Here is a 21801-nt window from a genome sequence, read left to right on the forward strand (position 1 = left end):
AAGTTAGTAGATTTTATATTAGAATTTGTACAGTAGATTTTTATACTTCTAATGTGTTGGCAAACATTTTTTCTATTTTGGATAAATTATAAATGGATTTATTTACATTTTTGAAATATTAGGCACATTTTTGGGTACAGTCAACACACACACTCAAACACATGCATACATGTACACACATATGCATACACAGAAAAGCTCAATTTTCTGACCACCAGATACCAGGGTTTCATAAATTTGAATTTAAAAACCCTTAACCAGAGTTGACATCCATTTAGCAAAAAGTATTTTAAATTCAGATTTTATATTTCCATGGTCCATTTACAATAATATACTATAAATTTCTGAAGAAAACTGTGAACATATTTGCTTATGTTGCACATTGTCTAATCTCTTTCTAAATAAAATGGAGACAACTTTCTCTCCTGTCTGGTAATGTCAAAGTGCAAGCAAATTAAAGAGGCATTGGAAAGAGACTTGGAAAATAGTAGACTAGGATAGAGCACCTAGAGCATTCTGAAGTTGTAATTCCTGTAAAGAAAATATTTTGCCATGCTAATTCATCTGTGCTGAGAGGACTACTAGGAGTACTGAAAGACAAAAAGGAAGAGAGGTATTTCTTTCTTTTTGTTTTAAATTTTTATTTCTAATTCAGAGACTTTATCACTTAAAAATAAACAGCTAATAAAGTACAAAACTGCAGCAGGTATGACTCTAAACAAGAAGGAATATAAAAACTAAACAGCAGAGCTGCAAATCAAAATAATTAAATGTAAGAAGTCATCCAGAGGGAATTTCCAGAAGCCCATAAAAAGGGAAAATCTGCTCACAACTAGAAAAGGGAGGAAGGGATATAAATAAGAACAGGCAAAAGCCAAACTATTGACTAAATTGCAAGAAAATAAACACCCAAATTTAAAAAGAAGAGGCCACTTTATGATAGAAATACAGGACATTTGCCTAAAAGAATACTATTCCATCGAAAGAAAATTGTATTAGGTATGGTGTACATACATCAGCGTCTTTGAGAATCTCTCTCCATCCTCTTGCTATCTTTCCAAGGCCACCAGACCCCTGCAGTGACCCCATGTTGTTTATGAGGCCAGGTCTTTCATCCCATCACCTTCTGTCTTTACCAAAGTGGGTCTCAACAATCCAACCAGAGTCAATGTGCCATCAGAGATGACTGGAAGAACTCCTTTTGTCCCTACACTTAACATTCATCTCTCTCTCCAGGAGGCTAAAGAAGAAGAGTTTTTTTCCTTCTTTCCAGAGCCTTCTTCTCCACAGCACAGGGGATCTGTGATCAGGGTCAGGATACTGGGAAGCCCACAGTTGCCAGAGGGGTCAGCTGAAATAGTACTATTTCAGCTTATTTGTGAGACACATGGCTGAGAGAATCTTCACCAGAATTCAGTGGTGTTGAATTTTTTCCTGTTCACATAGTGCTGGAAAGACTCTCATGTAACAAAGATGATTTCCTGCATTCAATGTACAAAACTTAATTTCTGAATAGAATATATTTCCGTGCATTCTATCCTGGTAGTCCTGTTAGTCACAAAGGAAGGAAATTGCCTGTCACTGGTCTCTTGGGACCGAATCACTTGCCTGTCTCTCCTCAACTCACTGTCCACAAAGCAGCCAAAGTTATCATATTTTCCCTTTTTTTTTCTTTTTTTTTTTTATGAAATCTGCTTGTGGCACTCACTTGATTAAAAGCCTCTTGAGTTAGTTCATTATTTTCTTTTTTTTCTTTTCTATACTATATAGTCCAGGCTTTCACCACCTGGTCTCTTTGAGAGATCTTTCCTGATTTCCCAGGAAAAATGTACTGCTTCCAGGATCATTGTCTTCTTTCCTATACTATATACCACGTAGTTGTATAATGTCCTGCTTCCCTATCTGCTCTGTTTCTGCCATTCTACTCTGAGTTCCTTTTATTCACTTTTTTTCTCTCATACTCAGCACTTAATGGAAACCAAGTGCTAAATTGTTAGTTGTTATTAGTGGAATGAGTGCGTGAGTCAGTGAGTAAAGGGAAAAACCTGTCCCTGACTGTGGCTTGGCTCTGCCTACAGCCTTTAGTTCCTTCCAATCTCTGGTTCCTCCTAGTGTAACTGGATTGGAAAGAGCACCACTCTTAAACTTGGAGTATGTGGCCACAAACGCTAGTTCCATTCTATTTCTTATGAATATTATATTTTGTCTTCTCAGGGCCTGTTTTCCAACCTACAATATGAATGATTTCCTAGGGAAAGGACAGCAACAAAGACGTAATGCAGCCAAAAATAAAATAAGCAAATGTTTTGTTCTGTGGCTTTAGCATTTCCTTCTTTACTTTGTAGAACTGTAGGATGACTTATTGTAGGGGAGAGAAACAGTAGAATGGGTCAAGTTGCTGAATTGAAATGAGCAATGTAAACAAGACAAATATAATCATGCATTAAACCTTTTCTTTCCTTGAATACCTACCTGTTGTTTCTTTTCTTTTCTTTTTTTTTTTTTTTGCGGTACGTGGGCCTCTCACTGTTGTGGCCTCTCCCGTTGCGGAGCACAGGCTCCGGACGCGCAGGCTCAGCGGCCATGGTTCATGGGCCCGGCCGCTCCACGGCACGTGGGATCTTCCCAGACCGGGGCACGAACCCGTGACCCCTGCATCAGCTGGCGAACTCTCAACCACTGCGCCATCAGGGAAGCCCTGTTGTTTCTTATATTTTTCTTTTTCTTTTGTACACATGTATCATTAATGATTCCCTAGTTTTAATGAGTAAACATTTCTAAATATGTCTGCCATTTCAGTAAACTTAATTAAATTTCTGCTGGAAGATTTAATAATACATTTTCTGAGTCATAGATGATATCAGATTTTTATTTTTCCTTCAAATGCTGTCTTGAAAATATAGCAACATGAAATAGAATGTGGATATTTTACATGGATACAGAGTTACAAAAAGCATTCCAGGCAAGCAGAAAAGCATGGGCTCAGAAGCAGGATGGTACAGTGTGATTACAAGGCAACAAAGAACCCACAGGCAAGAGTGGGATGAACAAAAGGATGGGGGAAGGAGAAATAGAGGGATGAAGGCATTACAGAAGGAATAGATTACACTGAACAGTTTAGGCAGAGAGGTGACATAGTGAAAGGACCTGTACATTAAGTCTCATAACGCGCAGATGTGATAGGTAAGCAAAGCAGCTCAGAACTGCGCCATTAACCTGGGCACATCCCGAGGACAACTTGGACTGAGCTACGGAAGTGCCACGTAAAACACTGACTGATGAGGGTGATTTGTCTGTTTTCAGACATAAGAAATCTTGGTAACTATTTTAGCAAAGGTAGAAGAAGAGAGATGAATCAAATCAACTGTAAGTTTTCCAGCCTACTTAAATGAGAGTGGTAACGACATACATACAGACAAAGGCACTGGGTATAAATGGAGGTGCATCAAATACACACTTTTTAAAAAGATACTTGCATTCTCCATTTTCATTTGTGGCAGTTTTCATACCTCTCTATCTTCCACGTAGGATAGCATTTATTATCTTTCATAAAAACAGCTATGCTAACATGTATTAATGTAGGAAGTAGTCTAAGTGATTTACAAATTTTGATTTGATTTGTCCTTACAATACTCTATAAGATAGTTCTGAAATTATTATTACAGAATTTTACAGATTAGGAAGCTGAAGTACAGAGAAAAAACAAGGTCACAAAGCTTATAAGTTCTGAGGACAGTTTTTGAACCCAAGTGGCTTCTGCTCTTCTGTTCTGGTATCTATGGCTTCCTTCCTCCCAAATAGCCAGTTTAGGATAATCAGGTTGCATTTGCCCTACCTTTTTAAACTCTTACATCCTCCTTTTCTCTTAAAATTCAGATCCTCTTCATTTTCTACTCATCCTGTTACAGCAGCAGCCTTACAACTGACCTCTTATTATCTACACCCTTCCTAGTTTAATGAATCTTCTATTTGGGAAAACTAATCATGCTCCACTATCACACTGAAAAACTTTCAGTGGTGGGTTGGGGTGAAGGTGAGATAGGTGAAGGGGATTGAGGTACAAAACCCTAGCTGTGGGGATGCAATATACAGCATAATGAATGTGGTCAATAATGTTGTAATAAGTTTGTATGGGAACAGACGGTTACTAGACTTATCATGACGATCGTTTCATAATTATGCAAATGTTAATTCACTATGTAGTACACCTGACGCTAACATAATATTGTACATCAACTTTATTTCAATTAAAACAAAACTTTCAATCATATCCAATAACATTTGATATGAAGTCAAAATAAGCATAGAAGGTAAGGCCATTTACAATCTGATGAGTGAATTTATATATCTGACTTCATTTCTCCAAACTCCGCTCAACAAATCTGCTCTCCAAACAGAGTCTCACTGACACCCTGAGCTCGGCCTTATGTTTCATGTCTCTTGGCTTTTGCATGCACTATTTCAACTGAACAGGAAATTTCCATGGCTAACCAGAAAACCCCTGATCAGCTTTCACACTTGTAGATCATGCTGTGTTTTGGCCAACAACTGTCTGGGTCTGATTTCATTTTTGTTTTTATCATTGACTTTGATTCTTGATTGCCATGCCATGCCTGTACAATTGAATGTACTTCCCCAATTCAGGAGTGAGAGCTTTACACAACCTTAGTGTCCTGGCTTCATGTTTTTGAGTCAAGCCAGAATAATCTCACATCCCTCAGCTCTTTGTCATCTTTGAGGTTTCTCTCTTTGTACGTAAATGTATGACCCTTGTATAAACTCCTGAAAATCCCGCTGACCCCAGAGAGATTTATAATCCTCTGGTCTCTCCTCCCAAATCAAAATGTCCAAGCCTTCAATCTTCAGAGCTTTTTGTTTGCTATGTAACAATAAGTAGTATTTTGCTAAAAAGATGAACAAATCACAGCTACTGTGTGTATTAGAAATATGCTGTTTCCTCCAGTTTGAATATCTGCTTAATTAATCTAAAATGCGGAGCTCTTTGCAAAGGCCTCTGAGGAGGTAGGATGCTCTCCGTCGTTTTGCTCTGTTGCAGCAGAGATGTTGTGCAGGGTAACTTTTGAAATTTTGTTGATGACAGCAAATGAACAGGTTTTAGATAAAGCAAGCTCAAGAATCAGTGAAAGATTTATTTTAAAAGAAATAGAATTAGTGAAAGAGAAAGTTCACATTGAATGATATAATTTATGATAAGAATAAATTGAATAAAATGATGAACATAAATAAATCAAATTTGTTAGCTAAATTAAATATCATTTTTTTGCCCCAGAACATCCTGTATGAGTTTTAATTTTTGTCTAATTATAAATTAGAACAAATTGACAAAGATTACTACTTTTATTTTTTTTTAATGTTTACAAGAGATGAAGATAAATGTGAAATAGCCACATCCAATAGTTTCCTTTGACATGTGGTGTGAGAAGATACAAGAGCCAGAAAATAAAACTGCATTCAAACTGCATACATTAGCCAGAATATAAAACTGCATATAAAACTGCATTCAAAACTGAATCTCTGAAGGATACAGCTGAGGATGGAGTGTTAAAAGTTATCAAATTCTTTGAAACTACATTTACACAATTTGGAACAGGAGGGAATTAAATTGTATATCACCTTAAGATAATAAGTATTATGGCATAATAATATGAATTATCATACATATTTGACCTAAGGTCATTATCAGTCAACTTCATTTTGTAATTTACATTTTTCAGCCCATGGTTGGTCACCAAAAAGAGAAACCTACTCCAATTAATTGCAGTAAAAGAGTTTAGTAAAGATAGACTGACACCTGGAAAAGAGGAGCAGTCAGGCATAAGGTCAGAGGAAGGAAATATGGACCAGAGATCTCCATATCCGCCGAAGAGGACTGCCACCCCAGAGCTCACCTACTCACTCAGAATCTCCGCCTGCCAGTGCTGCTGCAGGGTTTCCACAGCCTCCTCTACCAAGATGCTGGTCAACTCTAGTTTCAACCCAGCATGCATTTAGCTCAAGTATCTACCAGCATCTGACTAAACAGGCTCTACCTTTCTTAATTCTGGAGGGCCAAGAAAAAGATAATGGCCTTGCTGGCTTAGAATTCAGGGTGCAATCGGTTAGTTCAGTGACCCTGAGTCAGAGGAGTTTTCTTAGGAAGAGGGTTGACACTAAAGTATATTAACCTATATGTAAGCCACATAGCTATTGTTATTAAATAACCTTTTTATAAAAATTAATTATATAAGTTATGTTGTAATTTTGTCTATTGCAATTAATGGATATATGCTATCTACATGTACTTTAGAAATTGATTTGTAAGGTTATGGACCCGTAAGGAGGGTTTTATTTTATTTATTTAAACATTTTATCGTAGTATAATTGCTTTACAGTGGTGTGTAAGTTTCTGATTTACAGCAAAGTGAATCAGCTATACATATACATATATCCCCATAGATCCTCCCTCTTGAGCCTCCCTTCTACCCTCCCTATCCCGCTTCTCTAGGTGGCCACAAAGCACCAAGCTGATCTCCCTGTGCTATGTGGCTGCTTCCCACTAGCTAGCTATTTTACATTTGGTGGTGTATATATGTCCATGCCACTCCCTCTTTGATTTCTTCAGTGATCCCTTCATTATTAAGTACTGTATTGTTTAACCTCCATGTGTTTGCATTTTTTATAGATTTTTTTCCTGTAATTGATATTTAGTCTCACAGCAATGTGGTCAGAAAAGAAACTTGATATGATTTGAATTTTCTTAAATTTATCAAGGCTTGATTTGTGACCAAAGATATGATCTGTCCTGGACAATGTTTCATGAGCACTTGAGAAAAATGTGTATTCTTTTGTTTTTGGATGGAAGGTCCTATAAATATCAATTAAGTCCATCTGATTTAATGCATCATTTAAAGCTTGTGTTTCCTTATTTATTTTAATTTTGGATGATCTCTCCATTGGTGAAAGTGGGGTGTTAATGTCCCCTAATATGATTGTGTTACTATCAATTTCCCCTTTTATGGCTGTTAGTATTTCCCTTATGTATTAATGTGCTCCTATGTGGGTGCATAAATATTTACAATTGTTATATCTTCTTGGATCAATCCTTTGATCATTATGTAGTGTCCTTCTTTGTCTCTTGTAATAGTCTTTATTTTAACATCTATTTTGTCTGATATGAGAATTGCTACTCCAGCTTTCTTTTGATGTGCATTTGCATGGTATATCTTTTTCCATCCTCTCACTTTCAGTCTGTATGTGTCCCTAGGTCTGAAGTAGGTCTCTTGTAGACAGCATATATAAGGGTCTTGTTTTTGTATCCATTCACCCAGTCTATGTCTTTTGGTTGGAGCATTTAATCCATTTACATTTAAGGTTGTTATTGATATGTATGTTCCTATTACTATTTTCTTAATTGTTTTGGGTTTGTTATTGTAGCTCTTTTTCTTCACTTGTGTTTCCTGCCTAGAGAAGTTCCTTTAGCACTTGTTGTAAAGCTGGTTTGTTGGTGCTGAATTCTCTTAGCTTTTACTTGTCTGTAAAGGTTTTAATTTCTCTGTCGAATCTGAATGAAATCCTTGCTGGATAGAGTAATTTTTGTTGTAGGTTTTTCCCTTTCATCACCTTAAATATGTCCTGCCATTCCCTCCTAGCTTCAAGAGTTTCTGCTGAAAGATCAGCTGTTAACCTTATGGGGATTCCCTTGTATGTTTGTTGTTTTCCCTTGCTGCTTTTAATATTTTTTCTTTGTATTTAAATTTTGATAGTTTGATTAAAATGTGTCTTGGTGTGTTTCTCCTTGAATTATTCTGTGTGGGACTCTCTGTGCTTCCTACACTTGATTGACTATTTCCTTTCCCATATTAGGGAAGTTTTCATCTATAATCTCTTCAAATGTTTTCTCAGTCCCTTTCTTTTGTTCTTCTTCTTCTGGTACCCCTATAATTTGAATGTTGTTGTGTTTAATGTCTTCCCAGAGGTCTCTGAGACTGTCCTCAATTCTTTTCATTCTTTTTTATTTATTCTGCTCTGCAGTAGTTATTTCCACTCTTTTATCTTCCAGGTCAATTATCCATTCTTCTGCCTCTGTTATTCTGCTATTGATTCCTTCTAGAGAATTTTTAATTTCATTTACTGGTTGTTCATCATGGTTTGTTTGCTCTTTAGTTCTTCTGGGTCCTTATTAAACGTTTCTCGTATTTTTCCATTCTATTTCCAAGAGTTTGGATCATCTTTACTATCATTTCTTTGAATTATTTTTCAGGTAGACTGCCTATTTCTTCTTCATTTGTTTGGTCTGGTGTGTTTTTACTTTGCTTTTTCATCTGCTTTGCATTTCTGTGTCTTCCCATTTTGCTTAACTTACTGTGTTTGGGGTCTCCTTTTTGCAGGTTGTAGGTTCATAATTCCTGTTGTTTATGGTGTCTTCCCCTAGTTCAGTGGGTTGTGTAGGTTTCCTAGTGGAGGGGACTGGTGCCTGTGTTCTGGTGGATGAGGCTGGATCTTGTCTTTCTGGTGGGCAAGACCACGTCTGGTGGTGTGTTTTAGGGTGTCTGTGACCTTATTATGATTTTAGGCAGCCTGTCAGCTAATGGGTGAGGTTGTGTTCCTGTGTGGCTAGTTGTTTGGCATAGGGTGTCCCGCACTGTATCTTGCTGGTCATTGACTGGAGCTGGGTTTTAGCATTGAGATGGAGATCTCTGTGAGAGCTTTCACCGTTTGATATTATGTGGAGCCGGGAGGTCTCTGGTGGACCAGTGTCCTGAACTTGGCTCTCCCACTTCAGAGGCACAGGCCTGACACCCAGACAGAACAAAAGACCCTGTCAGCCACACAGCTCAGAAGAAAAGGGAGAAAAAAAGGAAGAAAGAAAAACTTTGGGGAAGTCCGAGGTCTTCTGCCAGCATTCAGTAGGTGTTCTGTAGGAGTTGTTCCACGTGTAGATGTATTTCTGATGTATTTGTGGGGAGGAAGTTGATCTCCACGTCTTACTCCTCTGCCATCTTGAAGGTCTCTCTCCCTGCTAGTGTTGGAGGATCTCCTGCAGAAGCGGGGTGTGGCTGTGGCTCACCGTGAGGACAAGGACACTGGCAGCAGAAGTTCTCAAGTTTTATTTTTAACGTCTTTCAATAAATGTTATAAATAAGATATAGAACACATACACTACTCATATGCACACCAAAATCTATCCATTTCCCTTAAAGACAATGAGCAGTCAATAGAGGATGGTAGATTGCCTTTCCATTTATGAGTATCAGAATTCTATTGATTGCAACCAACAGGTGAAAAGTAAACTGACACCTGGTTGGCGTTGTAGATTATAGATAGGTCATGTATCACAGAGGCACAGCTTGACCTTGGAAGAAGGGTTGAGATAAGAATGTGGAATAAAAGAAATATTATCTAGTGTTTTTATGAAATTAGTATTTTGAGCATGTTAATCTTATTATTTGAACTATTCTTATATTATTTTACACATTCTTATAACCAATAATATTAATATTTTAAGCCCAACTCTTCTGTACAAAAATACATTAGGTAGCTACAGAATTGGAAAAGGGTTTTATGATTTTTTATGGCCTTAATATCTATGTCTCGCAGCTTGAGTTGCCTGGGAAGCAGACTGTATAAGGAGATGGTTGTGCAGGAGGTTTATTAGGGGGTGATAGTAGGATCAGCACCTTCCAAAGGCAAGTAGGACTAAACAAAGAGAAAAAAGTTGAGCCATTATGTGGTCTCACTGGAAGCCCCTGCCAAAAATATGGGAAATTCTGAAGCTGGAATAACACTTCAAAATCATACCCACTTGGGCTAGAGGACTGGGTCAGTCTATCTATGATGACTTTGTACAAACATTAGAAAGGAAGGGGTGTTGACAAATAAAGACTTCAGTGAATGAGTGTTGACCTGGGACTGAGACCTGACCTTGGCTGACGCAGCCCTGCCATACCTGTGGGAAGCTGAGAGCTGAGGCCTTTTTGTAGCAGCACTTGCAGCAGCTGTAGAAGTCTGATTTTTATTCTTGAAGGGGGATCTGGGAAGCGTACAATGACCACCATACTAATTCCTCCAAAATTATTAATGGCAACTGCTAAGGTCTCAAGTAATATAAATCAATCCCAAAATTATATACATATTTTAAGGTTCACCTTATTTGTAATTGTCAGTGATATACTTGTTACCCATATTATATAAATCTAGTAGTTCAATAATTTTGAATTTATATCCCAAGTGGTTTATATTACATAAATTCATTAAAATAAATGCTCTAGGTCTCTTTTGTTTAATAGGACACTTGCAAAATATTATTAATTTTGAGGGACCACAATTTTCCTCCATCATAGTACTTATCTACTTACTCTTTGATAAATTCCCAGCAACAACAAATTTACATATGCTCCAGGTACAACAAAATATCCAAGTTATAATTATGAAGCTTCATTTAAGCTAGCATCCATGCCTTGGTTAATTTTTGCAGCTTTAAAGATAGGCTTAGAATTTGTATTGGAATGATTTTATTTTTGCTTGCTAATCAAATGCCTTGATTTTAAAAGGTTTAATTATACATTCAAACAATGCGTATTTCTCAGAAAAGGAATTGCCTAGACATGGCAAAGTTGAACTGTGTCAACTAAGTGCCAATGGTTGTTAAAATATCTTCATCATGTATGTCACAAGTGGACTGTGATGTTAAGTTTATTATATTGATTAGCCCAGATTGTTGTTTACAGAAGTGAGTTTCTCCTAGGAGTGAGTTAGTGGAAGATGCATAAATATTTTTAAGTCAAAGGCAGAGTGAGTTCGATTGTTACTGCAAGAGCCTTAAATGGATTATTTTACATTCTCAGAGCATGCATCCGAAAGAAAACTGTTTTGGAAAACCAACGTGATTGTGTAAAGATGATGGACTAAATTGGCCATGGCAAGGTTTAGTCAGTGTTTTGGCTATTTTCATTATTGATTGCATAACAATGATTACATTAACTGTGCAGAGCTTCAATTTGCTCACTAAGGTTGCTAAAATAACAGACTGACATTGGCAGAATTTCTTTTTATGTGGTTTGCTTCAGTAGACCTTATTTCTCATTATTTTAGGACAATGTCAAAAACAAAAGCTAATTTTTCCCCATCTTAAATTCTAGATTAAATTTTATATTTTAACTTTTTATTTATTCATTCATTGCTTGGAAATTTAGAAAAACCCAGACACTGATATCTTATGATTGAGTGCATTGTTTTCCAAGAAAATAATGAGTAGCACAGTGGCATGTTTGTTTGTTTGTTTGCTTCTAAACAATACCAAACAGTATCCATATTAACAATTCACTAATTTTCAAAATACCCATCTTTTATTTATATATCTCTTTTTCTTAAAAGACAGTGCATGTTTAAGTCTTACATTAGGAGTAAATCAACTTCAGGTAAGATGGTCCCTGCTATTGACAGCTTTCTTTCAACCTGTGCAGAATTCCAGCAGGAAAATTGTAACATTAATTGATCCATTAACAGTCTTTGAAACGATGAAAAAAATCCAATTTGGTTAAAACTAAATAAGCTTAAAGTAGATCTGTGATATTTCTGCAGCATAGGAATTTTAAATTATTGCAAGAACAAAGGTAGGCAGGACTATTCTTAGATTAGACCAAAGCCTGATTTCTCATGACATAAATCTGAGCTGCAATGTAAGTTCTCAATGGTCTGTTACTGCTTTTAGATGCACTTCACACCCTTCCTCCTGCTACAATAGGTCAGAACATAAATATGTCCTTTGGATTGCTGAGATTTTATTATCAAAAACTTAAAAATTCATTTAAGAGATTTCATTCTGTCAAAATAAAACATATATGTTCTGTCAAAACTGTTATTTTTCCTTTGTTAGGTATTTTACTTAATTCAATAGCCAATGTGAGATAATTTTACAAAGTGAGCCAATTTCTTCAGGTACCTGTGAAAACATTTTGCAGTTAAATTCTCCTGGCAGGAACACTAAGCACTTCAAAGTGCTTAGATAGTCGTTGGGATGTGTTTTCTAAGGCTGAGGAAACTGGCTTGATTTGAAGGAAAAAAAAATTCCAGGTCAAATCATCTTTTCAAAGTTTTATGTTATAAAACTCTAGGGGGTCTGAATCAAGGATTACTCATTCTTGTGTGAACCCGATGATGCTTCTTGAGAAAAATCTTGTTTTTAAGCTTTTATAAAACTTTTTCTATGGAATCTAAGTGTTCCAATGAATGTTAATAAGAGTTTCTCAGAAAGAGTTCACTGGGCTTACAGGTAACTCCCCCAACCAGGTATTTGGGGTCAAGGCCACCAGTTCAGCTTTCTAACTCTTGTAATGCATGTCCAACTGTTTGCTTGGCCACCAAACACTTGTCCTGAAACAGAAACATGGGGTACTGAGGACATATTGCCCCTAAAGCTAGAGAATTACCTTGGCTCTGAAACATCATAACCCGAGTCATGGTCCTTAGTAGCTATCCCCTCCTCACATATGACAAGTTGTGTCTTTATATCCAGCTAGGTCTCTGAAAAGCTACATTCTTGAAATTAATTATCTCAGTCTTCAGCCTTATTATCATTCTTGATTTTATAGTTATTTTCTCAAGTTTTAGAGGACTTTTATAAAATTAAGATATTTGAAATTTACTCTTACATTTTAGGAAGTTTCATCAATGACAATTATAATGCTGAATGGCCCCGGTGTAGGGAACCGAATGGCAATGTTTTGCTAGAATTTAGCATGAAGAAACAATATATTTCTTCAAAAACTGCAGTACACTTTTTGTTCATTTACTTATCAAAGAAATATTGGCTGATAACTATGGGGGCCAGACACTGTGCTGGTTGCTAGGTACTCAGTAGTGCTCCCAGAAAGCTCACTGTTAGCCAGCAAGACAGACCAAGGCTATGAAGGGCTGTGAGAGCACTGAGGTCTACTCTTTGGGAGACTTGGGAAGAGGTCTCCATAGGAAGAGGTGACATTTGAAATGGTGCTCAATCATGAATAAACATTTGTAGGCAGAAGAACAGGAAAAGGTCTTAGGGGCAGAGATAAGTTTTGCAAAAGTGCAGGTGTGAAAGGTAAGCAGAAAAGGCATGTGAGGGTAAGAAAGAGAAATTCGGGAGTTGAGAATGGACAGCTCTCACTGGGTAGGTCATAAGACACTTGACATACTGAGCTAAAGAATATCACTTTCACTCTTGGACCAAGAAGACTTCACAGTGTTTTTAAAGCAGACAAAGGACACTCAGTACTGCCTTTGCCACAACCCATAGATTTTGATATGTTTCATTTTCATTTGTCTTTAGGTATTTTTGATTCCTCCTTTGATTTCTTTGTTGACCCCATAGCTGTTCAGTAGCATGTGGTTTAGTCCCCACATATTTGTGATTTTTCCAGCTTTCTCCTTGCAGTTGACTTCTACTTCTATACCACTGTGATTTTAAAAGATATTATAATTTCAAACTTTGTAAATTTCTTGAGACTTGTTTTGTATCCCAACATATGGTCTATCCTTAGAATATTTCATGGGCATTTGAGGGGAATGTGTATTCTGTTGCATTTGGATGGAACATTCTGTACTGATCTATCAAATCCATCCTGTCTAACATTTCATTTAAGGCCACTGTTGCCTTGTTTGCTTTCTGGATGATCTATCCACGGATGTAAGTGGAGAGATGAATCCCCTACTATTATTGTGTTGTCATTTTCTTCCTTTAGGTCTGTTAATAATAGTTTTAGATATTTTGGTGCTCCTATTTTAGGTGCATATTTATTAATAAATGTTATGTTTTCTTGATAGATTGTCCCTTTTATCATATAATGTCCATCTTTCTCTTGTTACCTCTTTTGACTTGAAGTCTGTTTTGTGTGACATGAGTATGGTTCCATGTGTTTTTGTGCGGCTGCCAGTTGCTTGGAGTATCATTTTCCATCCCTTCACCTGGAGTCTATGTTTGTCTTTAGGGCTGAGGTGAGTCTCCTGAAGGCAGCATACAGCCAGTCTTGTGTTTTTAATCCATCCAGCCACTCTGTATCTTTTGATTGGTGAATTCACTCCATTTATATTTAGGATGATTACTGATAGATGAGAACTTAGTACTGGCATTCAATCTTCTGTTTTCTTGTTGCTCTATATCTCCAATGTTTCTTATTCCTTGTGTTTCTGTCTGCCATGTGGGTTGGTGTTTATTATGAAGTTTTCTCAGTTGCTTTTTTATGTTTTGCATCTCTACTCTAGATTCATGTTTTGTGGTTACCATGAGGTTTGTATAAAAAAATCACATAGATAAAATGATCCATTTTCTGCTGATAGCATCTTATCTTCATTTGCCTGTATGGGCTCCCTACTTTTCCTCTTCCCTTTTTTATGTTTTTTTTGTCTCAAATTACCTTTTTTTAATGTTGTAAGTTCATTATCAAATTGAAGTACTATAATTAATTTTACTGCTTTTTTCCCCTTCAATCTTTATCCTATAATTAAATGTTTAACAATCTATTCTGATATAGAGTTGCAGTTTTTTCATTCTGAATGTCTATTTATCAGCTTACTCAAAGTTTTGTGTATTTTTGCCTTTCATTTCAGGTAGAAGAGCTCCTTTCAACATTTCCTGTAAAGCAGGTCTAGCGGTAATGCGCTCTTTCAGCTTTTGTTTGTCCTAGGAGGTCTTTATTTTCCCTTCATATCTGAAGGGTAACTTTGCTGGAGAGTATTCTTGGCTGATAAATTTTGTCTTTCAATATTTTGAGAATGTCATTCCATTCTCTCCTGGCCTGTAGGGTTTCAGCTGAGAATTCTGCTGATTGTCTGATATGGGGGTCCTTGGTAGGTTACTGTCCTTTTTTTCCTGGCTGCTTTTAAAATTCTTTATCATAGACTTATGACAGCTTTAATACAGTGTGTCTTGAAAAAGATCTTTTTGTGTTGAGGTAATTAAGTGTTCTCTAAGCTTCATGGGGCCAGCTTGTACATCTAGCTCCTTCCTAGGTTTGGGAAGTTCTCAGCTATTATTTCTTTAAATAAATCTTTGCTTCCTTCTCCCTCTCTTTTTTCTTCTGGGATACCCATTACTCTAAGGTTGCCTTTCCTAATAGAGTTGGGTAGTTCTCAAATAATTTTTTTCATTTTAACAAAGAACCTTGGTTCTCTTTCCTCTTCCCCCTGTATCACTTCTAGATTTCTATCTTTAAACTCATTAATTCTCTCTTCCATATGGTCTTCTCTATTGCCAATATTTTCTAATGTATTCTTTGTCTTGTTTTTTGAATTCTTCAACTTCAGAATTTCTGTTTGGTTCTTTTTTAGAGTTTCACTTTCTTTGATAGAGTATTCCTTCTGCTCATTAGTTTTATCTCTGAGCTTATTAAACTGTCTTTCTGAGCGTTCTTGTAGCTCACTGAGTTTCTTCATGACAGCTATTTTGAATTCTCTATCAGATCACAATCTTCTGTGACTTTAATTTTGGCTTCTGGCAGAATTGTCATTTTCTTCTTGTGTTATCATGTTATCATGCTTTTTGTGTGATGCTTATTTAGCTGCTCCTCTTCCTGTACATCTGAAGTAGTGAACACCTTTCTTTTAGGTAATGCTTTTTAAACTTTGATTTAAGCAGTTCAGCAGGTTGGTAATGAGAGGCCTTTCTTTGGTGTATCAGTAGGTGGCACTGTAGCACACTTTTTCAGTTTCTCTTCCCTGCGCTTCCTCTGGTTTATTTGAGAAGCTGCACAGTCCACCCTCGGTCGCCTCTGCCCGAGGTGTCTCTGGTGCCCTCATCATCACTGCTTGCGCCTCCAGGGTTCCTGGTGTCTTGCTTCTCCTGGTGACACTGCTGTCTCCAGCATCACCCCTGGGTGCACTGGAATAGCACAGGCCTCCACTGTGTTCAGGGTCTCATTCTCCGGCACCACCACCACAATGGGAGTTCAAAGTCACAGGCGCCACCCCGGCAAGAGGCACCAGGGTCGTGGTCCTGCTGCTGCTTTCCAGGTCCCCATGGCCGTGGGCGCTGGGACCCAGAGGCCAGAGTCACGTGTGCCTCTTCCCTTCTGATAGCAAGTCTTTGGGGTTTGGGGATCCGGTGCTGCGGCCAGGGGGCCAGGATCGAGGCCCAGCGCGCACCACCTCTTCTACATTCCAGTCCACTCACCTTCAGATGCACAGATGTGTGGCCTCCTCGGCATCATGGTGTGTTGGGCAGAGTCATTTCCATTCTACTGGTTGTAGATGGAAAAGGAGAGACGAGGGGAGTGTTTTCTCTCACTGTGAAGCTAATCTCTGTTTTTAAGATGTTTTAAAATAAAGTGGGCAATGTCCTGATTACTTTAATAATTTTATTTCATTACTGAATTGGTCTCATTTAAGACAACCTAAGTGGAGATTTGCCACTTTTTAAAAATTATTTCTCCTCATTCCCAAAGTATTTATGAGGCTGAAATCTAACAGGGAAGATACGGTTTTGGTGACAGGATCTTGTATACATTTAAAGTCACAGGATCAAACATTAGCTTCCTAAAGCCACGTGATTTAGCAATACAGACCTAAACACACATGATGTCACCTCACAATTGATTTGAACTGCAAAGATTGAGTTTATGGTTTTTAAAATCATATTTGCCTTCCTCTTGTCTGTTCATTATTTAACTCTTATATGAAGAAGTTAGTGTTGTTTTTCCAGATTGGCAATATGGAAGCTCTGAAATGCCAGACCCACAATGATGTCTGTGTTTGATGAACAGTAATTTACTAGAAACCCATTTAATACTGCTCAGACCACACAGGACAGCAAGCATATTGACTGCTTTGTATCAAGTCTCACAATAATTAGGCTTTCTAACACACAAATGAGTTAACTGAAGAAACCTTAATAGCAACTACATATTGGAAAGGAAAATTCCTATTTTCTTTCCATTAAAGTCAAAATAGACCAAGAATCAATGCACATATAATGTTATTCTACACATCAAAACGTTCACTAGATATAAATTGGAAATATTAGTTCTATTGTTTATTTTCCTGTTACTCTAGGCAAAGAGAAAACTGTATGCTGTCAGATTTTCAAAACCAAAATAACTTCCGATTATGATATGTTTTAAAATGCCATGGACACAATTTAATCTGAACAAATTAGACTTCTATATCACTTAATAGTAATTTAAATTTTAACTGATTTTTAAAATTGGTCTTCTCTTGAATTTGGTTAGATATTAGGGGTCCAATCACATATTCCTCTTACCTTCTGTCTTTATTAAACACTAGTGGAATCTCAATAGAAAAAAAGACATCCAAGTATAGGCTCTATTGCAGTGCTAGGTTTCCAGACAAAGCCAGAAAGCATTATCGGAGATCACAGCCATATCTCTGACCTCCCACCTTTAATTCATGATAACCAGACTCAATGCATTCTACTTACCTTCAAGTTGAAGGTAGAAAAGCTGGAAAATAGTGTCTCACCCCCAAATTCATCTCATCCCTGCCATGCAGCCTGCCTGGGGGTATAACTTGCCCAGAAAGTTCTCCTGCCTGGAGACCATGGGCACAAGGCTTGTTGTATGTGAAGATTGTCATGTCCAAGAGAAAAAACAAGGACAGATGGGTGCATGCATGACATGTGTAAGCATTGACCTGTACCATACAGAATGAAAGCTAATTCATGCCAATGAATGCCAGATTCTGATCAATTTTACCTACCAAAGTGGAGGAAAAAGCAACAGTATGGACAATGAAGTGAAAGCTGTGGAAAGAGTATTCCTTATGCTGCCCACCAACTTGTAAGGAGAGAAGTATCTTAGGCTACAAGCTGAAACTGGAGAAGGAGATTGAAGCAAGATGGTACCCCTGCCTCATCCCAGTTTGCTTTCTGACTCCATTGGAATAAGGATACTAAAGATACAAAAATACTTGGACACAATGAATAAGAAGATATTCATTTAATTTCTGCAAATAGAGTTAGGGATATAATACTTAACTTTGTTCATTATTTCACAGATTCTACTATATAATTTTATTGTTATGTTTTTAAATATCTCCTTTTTTATAAACCTGTGAAACCTGGACATAACATGGAAATTACATTCAGCTTCGATAAAAGCACCCCCTCTATAACGGTGCGCTGCTCCCTGGCATCCTGCAAGGTCGCTTTGCAGAGCGGGAGCTAGCGTGACAAGACACTAGCTCAGGGGTGCGCCTTGGTATCAGCAGCGACGGGGTGTACGTCCCATGAGAAACTGCGGCCGCAACAGCTGCTAGAGCTGCGAAGGCGACAGCTGAAGGATCAAGAGCTGAGCCGCCGGGTGAACCGCTGCTGCCCTGGCGGAGGGTGTAGCCTATGAAGCAATTCTGGAATAAGTTTTTGCAGGACGGGGCCCCCTGGAAGAGCGTGATCTATAAGACGTACAGACACAGCATCTTTGCTTTTACTCATGTACTGGCCCCTGTCTGGATTATTCATTATTATCTCAAATATCATGTGAATACAAAACCATATGCCATCGTTGAAAGAAAGCCAAGAATATTTCTAGGTGATACAATTCTGGAAACTGGGGAAGTAATCCCACCAAGGAAAGAATTTCCTGATCAACATCATTGAAGATTACTTTTAAAATTTCAAAGGTGTTTGAGCCCAAGTTTGTTCCTACATTACCAAACGTACTGATATATTTTTTGGAAAAGTAACTTTAATAAAGTTTACTCAGATTAAAAAAAAAAAAGTGCCTCCTCTTTTCCTGTGATCCCAACCTCACTTCACATAGAAAGTTCAAGGATGAATTCATAGCTAGTACATTAGTTGTGAAGACAATCCTGTTAAGACTAGGTTCTTTCTCTTGAGCATGAAAGACCTTTAGAATTTTATTAAAGTTTTCTAATTCAAGTAGTATTACAGAAAATTCAATTAAATTAAAATTTTTAAAATGATAAACTGGTACTGGTAAACAAAGTGGTTACTTATCTTCTAACCAAAAAATATTTGGACGTGAATCTTCCTATACAAGATGTTTTAAATGAGAAACATAATAGAAAATTATCTTATTTAAGGGAAATATTTGAGTAAAAACTGATGAGAGGAGAAACTGAAGTCTTCATAGATCTATTGTATACCAGTGAGAAGCAATAGTTTCAACACTTCAAAATAACCTTCAAAAAAATTCTGTCTATCTAATTGTTCAAATTATCCATCCCATAAATACACACACACAAAGTAGAAGAGACCATCTATCATACAAGGAAGTTTCTGGTGAAGTTGGAGAGGGGACTGAAATTTGATTACCATATGAAGACCATAATAAGAGACTGTCTATATCATGGTCTTTTTTTTTTTTTTTTTTTTTCAAATTGAAAACATCTTGTTTCTTAGAGATGAAAATCAACTGTGTAAGGGTTGGACTAAATGATTCTAGAACAAGGAGACTCAAGTGAGGACAATAAATACATAGAAACTCAGGGAGGGAAAGGATCCCCATTCTTTCCTTTATCTCCAAATTTAGAAAAAAAATTACCGGTCAATTCTCTACAGAATTTTATTAGGGTCAGGTTTCTATAACAATGAGCTTGCTTTGTTTTGTTTTGCTTTTTTTAAAAAAATAATGAAGAGCTGCTACCACAAATAAAGAGACCAGAAGGAAAGGACTCATCTTTACATAAAGTGGTAAAGGAATATGAAGGTTTTTTCACACTTGAAACCATTCCTGAATAGGATTTGTGTTTTTCTATCCTTACTGAAGATTAGGTTATGGTTAGATTATGCTTACTACTGGTTGGATTATGCTTACTACTACTCTAGTAGTTTGAGTGTCTAATATTCTGAATGTCCATCCATATGTTATAATGTTAGCAGAGGTGCAACTAGTGGCAACTTAATGAAATTGGGTGTATAACAAAAAAATATGTGTTCTATCTTGCTTTTTAAAATATTTTTGTAAATGAAAGAAAGGAGCATATATCTGAAAAAAACTGTGAAATGTTACAAAAATAAACAAGAAAATTCTTACCTTTAGTCACTGATATTGATTAAAACAATGTAATATTGATGATTTAAAGCTAAATAAAAATATACATTTTAAATAAAGCAATGTAGAATAACTGAAAGAGCATTGCTTTAGGGTCAAGAACAATGGGTGCTTTTTCCAATGTAAAATTCTAGGTAGTTGTTCACGCTTTAGGTCTCAGTTTCCTCATCCCTAAATGAGTTCTGTATAGAAAAATAAGCTCTAATTTTTATTCAAGCCCTAAAATGATGTGACTGGCACGTCTTCTCTCTTTATTCATTTTCTGTAGGCTTGGGCTCAAGTTGTTGCTGTATTTTTTAGAAGATTTAATACCACAGACTAATGGCTTTCAATCCTGTTGATCTCAGAACTTTCTTATGCTGTTAAAAGTTATTGAGGACCCCAAAGAGCTTTTGTTTCTGTGGATTACATTACATCACACTCAGGCTTAGGTGATCAGTGATGCAGTGTCGATTTTCAATTGCTACCCTGGCTCTACTCCAAGCCTCTCTTCTCATCAGTGCTAGAGGGACTCAACTGGGTCTTCAGGGAAAAAGAGTTAATTTCCTTGTTAGTATCTTTAGATTAAGCATTGCTATTCAGCAATTGCTATTCTCCTGCTTTTTTTCCAGAGTTTACAACTTTTTTCTAGGTTATTCTCTAGGCAGGTCTTTGCTACCTTCTCAGAATGGATCAATAAGATATCATTTCTTCTGTCTCTCTTACATAACTCATCTTTACTCCCTCCTGTGGAAAGAGGTTGCAAATTTTTGTTCTGGCAACTTCAAAATAATAAGAATGTTGGTTTTAAAAGAGTTTTCTTTTTAAGTTACAGAAATTGTAAATTATAAAAATTACAGTTTCACAATTACAGAGCAGTGGCAAGAACTTAGCCTGACTTTTTTTAAACCGTCATGGTTATTCTATCATCTTCAAATTTTAGATTTAAAAACGTTTTTCAGCCTTGTAGGAAATTTGAACACACTGTTTCCTGGAACAGTCAAATTTTATCCTGGAAGTTATTGCTTCTTCATGATTTGTCTGCCTGAAAGTGTAGCAAATTATTTAAAGTGTAGTCCTTGGTCAAAGATTAATAGACACTTCTTGGTGGCTATTGAATCAGAATCCCCTCCTCCCAGAATTCACCTACCCCCCCCGTTTTTGAAATTTCATCTTCTTTGAAGTGCGGGATATACCTGTACTGTAGTTCTTCCTTTCACTCATGGTTGCTATGGAAACAAACCTAGATTGTATCCAATGGATTTGATGAGATTAGAAAATATAGACTGTCATCATGGCTACATTAAAATAATCAATTCCCATTCTACAGGGTGCACACTAATGAATGTAATATGGTGTGAAATAATTTCTCTGTGGTGACAGGGTAGTTTGCAACTATATATATCAAGGAAGGCTGAGTCCTTCTCAAGAGCAACTTTATATCACAAAAACTAATCATGAACAGATGGCTATTGTTCTGCTCTAGAATTACATACATATGTGATATTTTTAATAATTGCACATAATAAAAAAGAAAAGAAAAAACATAATTGCAAACTTTTTGTTAGTGCTAGTTTTGAAATGGCATAGGCAAAAGCTAAGTCAATTTATGAAGACTGGTGTGTCTAATTCCCTTCTACCTCACAAATTTTGATAAGGGCATTACTGTTTTCAATGAATACTGAGAATCAATTTTTTTTCTCCTTCACTTTATTATTCAGTTCTCCTAAATTGTATAATTGATATTCAAATTTACCAGGTAGGAAATTTAGTCTAGCAGTAAATGTTTGCATACTGGTAGTGATAATTTGAAGTCTGCTTG

At 36.8% G+C, this 21801-nt stretch overlaps 1 protein-coding gene and 1 pseudogene across 1 annotated transcript in view; one reads left to right on the plus strand and one right to left on the minus strand.

Moving 5' to 3' along the window:
- EYS (eyes shut homolog) overlaps nucleotides 1–21801 on the minus strand; it is a 1642163-nt gene that overhangs the window by 746764 nt on the left and 873598 nt on the right. The gene's annotated exons all lie outside the window — the stretch shown is intronic.
- LOC114895982 lies at nucleotides 15913–18583 on the plus strand (annotated as a pseudogene).

Source organism: Monodon monoceros, unplaced genomic scaffold (assembly GCF_005190385.1).
Source record: "Monodon monoceros isolate NGI ecotype Baffin Bay Population unplaced genomic scaffold, NGI_Narwhal_1 Super_Scaffold_15, whole genome shotgun sequence".
NCBI lineage: Eukaryota > Metazoa > Chordata > Mammalia > Artiodactyla > Monodontidae > Monodon > Monodon monoceros.